This window comes from Chamaea fasciata, unplaced genomic scaffold (assembly GCF_029207755.1).
Source record: "Chamaea fasciata isolate MVZ Bird 193981 ecotype frontalis unplaced genomic scaffold, bChaFas1.0.hap1 SCAF_13, whole genome shotgun sequence".
Lineage (NCBI taxonomy): Eukaryota > Metazoa > Chordata > Aves > Passeriformes > Sylviidae > Chamaea > Chamaea fasciata.
The window spans coordinates 5,882,463-5,886,340 of NW_027094098.1; the positions used below are offsets into that span (position 1 = coordinate 5,882,463).

At 46.3% G+C, this 3,878-nt stretch overlaps 1 long non-coding RNA gene across 1 annotated transcript; it reads right to left on the reverse strand.

Moving 5' to 3' along the window:
- Positions 1–684: 684 nt before the first annotated feature.
- Positions 685–3,350, reverse strand: LOC136296569 (uncharacterized). Its single transcript, XR_010722962.1, has 3 exons — positions 3,275–3,350; positions 2,259–2,363; positions 685–810 (listed from the first exon to the last, which is right to left on the reverse strand). It is a non-coding gene; the product is annotated as an uncharacterized lncRNA (long non-coding RNA).
- Positions 3,351–3,878: the final 528 nt, after the last annotated feature.

A 3,878-nucleotide genomic window follows, 5' to 3' on the forward strand; every position in this document is an offset into this window, starting at 1 on the left:
CCAAAATGGCTTTCCTCCTTCCATCTCTATTCTCATTCCTCCTTCCATCCCTATTATCATTCTCTCTCCTGTTTTCTATTCACTCTTTTCCCTTCCTAAGCCTATGAGCATGTCTGAATGTCCTGTTTGCCCCCAGGCAGATCAGGATCAGCAGCGTGGTGGCAAGCAGAAATCCTCCCTTGTTTGGTGGCTCTTCCCAGCCTCGGTGTTCCTGGGAGCTCCTGAGTCACAGGGATTTTCTGTCAGGACCTGCCTGGGGGATGACTCAGCCCAAGCCCACGGGTTTGGGGCAGACGTCAGAGCTGTGCGGAGGCCTTGGCAGGTCCCTCCTGAAGCCTTCACCAGGCAGCATGTGGAGCAGGGCACTGCAGGTAGAGGAGCAATACTGCATGGTCACTTTGAGCAGCAGAAACCACTTGTGTGGGTCCCCTCATCCTCTTCCAGCCACAACCAGTGCCAGCCCTGGTCCCAAATGGACAACTGAACCTTCCCTGCAAATTAGAGATGCTTAGAGCTTGTGCACAGCAGCCCAGCCAGTCCATTCAAAACCAAAGGAGGGAAGAGGAAGATATTCATTATCTCCAAACCAGTTCAACTCCACCACGGGCTGAGCTATTTGTAAGAATTACAAATATTACAATAAAAGATTACTTGCCTCTTTCCCTTGAAGTCCTAGCTTGGCTGTTCCCTCATTCTTCAACATCTCCTCCCAAGTACATCATCAGCTTGTTCCAGACAAGATGTCAACAAATGTCATCTCCAGGTGGGGACAATGCCCCGAGTTAACAGTTCAACAGATACGCCAGACAGCTATGGCGGTAAGCAGAGGAAAAAGGAGAGGCCCACAGGTGGTGGTGATGCCCTGAAGATTGTGTGCTAATCACAATAAATTAATTGGCAGACAGGAAAAATCCCATTTTCCTCTCTTTAAACACCCATGAGTGACACTGGGAGTTACTTAATAAAGTAACTGAAAGGACTGAAAATTCTACAGTGTTCCACAACTTACTGGACTCCAAGGAGAAGCAAGTCAGTAAGAAACTTTACATTTTCAGCATTTTCTTTCTAATTTTCCTTTTTGTTCTACCCATAAAAAAAGAACAGAAATACGATGGCAGATGTTGAACATCATGATCATTCTGTAGAAAACACTACACTGGGCCTGCAGTGACACGAAACCAGAGAATCAGATTATATAATTTTTCATAAAGTTGGGAGAGCTGGTCTCCAAGGGCAAATACCAAGTCACTTAGCAGCTATCCTGCCATAATAGCTTTCAGCTTTCCAGTGGAATTTTTCCTGGGTTTCCTCCAAAAACTAATAAGACTAAAGCTTCCTGGAACGAGCTCGCTCTGTAGAATTTCCCCCGCTCACCACTGGACAGCAGATGTGTCTGCAGGGCTAAATGCACGGGAGGATTTATTCCTGAGCTTAGGTGGTCTGGCCAGAAGTTCCTGCTGGTGCTTCCCTTCCTGGGCCTGCCTGCAGTTGGGCTCTTTCCTCAGGCAGCAGTGGGACCCCCAGTCCTGTCTGACCCTTCCACTGGCCATCAGTGCACCCTGGCCACCCCTCAATGTCACACAGCTCACAGCCACCCCTCCCTCAGGCTGGAGTAGAAGTGCAGCCGGCAGTGCCAGAGGTTACAGCGTGGATTCCAGAAATCCTCAGTAAATATGGCACAGCCTGCTACCAGAGTTGGTGGGATCTGGGCACCTCATTCCCCTAAGTCAGGGCAGGAATTGCAACCCAGGCACTCCCATCCTAAAGCAGCTAATCCTGCAGGTAGCTGCTCAACTCATCACTGAGATCTGGGGATTAGAAACCAACCATCCACACACAGAATTTGTGCCTGTTGCCTAGAAGACAAGCTGTACTTCAGGGGGTCAAATCCCAAAAGGAAATGCCTTTAGCCTTTCATGTTTCAGTCTCAGTGGCTGCTCAAAGACTTATTGTATCATTAATATCTGCATGGAGCTTATTCTGAGTGGTTTACTGGAAAATTATGACTTGTCAGTTATTAGCATAAAGTGAGTAGGAGCTGAAGACAGAACAGCCCATTATAAAGGACTTTTTAGACAGGTCTGACACTGGTGCTCAAAAGAATATTTAAAGAATAATTCCTAAACAGCTTCGGGTCAAGCAGATATTTTATATAATGGATGCAGGAAAGTCTGATTTACAATTGGAGTCCAAAGAGTTCCTTGCTTTTGAAAACAAAGCTTTCCCCCTCATCTTATAATTTCTATTGCAATGCACACCTGGCTTTTCATTTGACTTCTCCAGACGATTCTAGGGAGAGACCACTGAACACTCAGCTCAGCGTCTTCAGGCCCCTTCTGTGTACTTCCTCCTGTAGAAGCCAACTGAAATAAGAGGGACAATTTTACTTTATGCTTCCAGGGTCTGCATAAGCCTTCAGAAAAGGTGTGAAGCTAAATAGAATCCTTCAGTCCCATTGTCCCTGCTCTGCTTTGGACAGCTGGTGAGTAGGTTTGTTTGTCACACTGGAAAAATCAAGAGAAGATTGTCAGAGCTCTCTGGCAGTTCCCTTTGGGCCATCAGGTGATTCTCCTCCATAGCTGATGGTGAAGCTGGGATCCCATCCTGTCCCATGGTAGGGCTTTACATGCCCTGTGATCGGGGAAGGAGGTGGTTCAGCAGCATGAGAACTTGCTCTCTGCCATGTGAAAACTCTGGATAATAAATCTTTCTACTGTTATATGGGTAAGGATATGAAAACAGACACAACAGCCCAGGGACAGCCAAGAGACCACAGGTGTCCTTCACCCCACTTGCCATTGCTGAAATCTACTGGCTAAACCTGCTCCTGTTCCACGTCAAAATCCTGCCAAATCTCCAGTGCCAAGAAATCACTGCCTAATTCTTCTGGGATTATGATGCATTCCTTCCTCAGACTTACAAGCCCATTTCCTTCTCAGTGGCAGAGGATTAAATTTCTTTCAGAATCAGCGGAAACACTCTGTGCTCTTACATATAACGTATTAGTATTAGAGCAAATTCATCTCTGATCTCATTCATCATTTGCTTCAGTCCTCTTGGCAGACAATATATCAGTCTTTTAACAGCACAGGCTTCTTACTGTCTCAGAGAAAAAGCTTTGGCATCTGGTTCAGCCACTGAACTCCAGCATGACCTGAGTCCTCAGTGGACAACAGCACAGGTCCTGCAAAATTACTCAGTTCCATATGGCATCCTATTAGTGACCTTCCTCAGAAACCTGAGGCTTCCACACTGAAGGTTCATCTGTACCAACCTGCTTATGCCAGGGCTCCACGTGCTCCTCTGAATGACTTTCCTTCCCACATTTCTTATTGTCTGTGAAGTGGTGCAGAAGTGGATTAAATAAGCTATCATCTCAGTTAGTGATAATGAGAAAATTGAAACAAGCTGTTCCATAAATGTGATCATTATCTAGTAAATTAAATGAGATATTCAAAGTGTCCATCCAGCAGTGGCCAAGGAACTTCTCTTACTCTGCATTTCTTTTATCTGGGAGAAAGAGGAAATTATCATAACCTCCTGCAAACCAGAGACTTCAATGGACACCCTGTCATTAAAATCATCTGGCTTTCCACACTTGCTGCACTGGACGCTGCACAGTAACTGTTGGCTGCTCAAAGACCAAGACATTCAACTCTGGATGTCGCTGGTGCTAATGGCCTATTAGCAGGGACCAGATTCCTGTGTATTGTCTCCTGGAGAGTGGGGCTGGAGACACCATAGGATACCAGGAAGAGAACTGCTGTCACGCACATACTGCCTAGAAATCCAGGCAAATAGTCTGGGCTGCAGGGATAGCTGGGGTTTGGGAATCTACTGAAGATGTTGGGGAAGAGAAACACGACAAATTCAAAGGG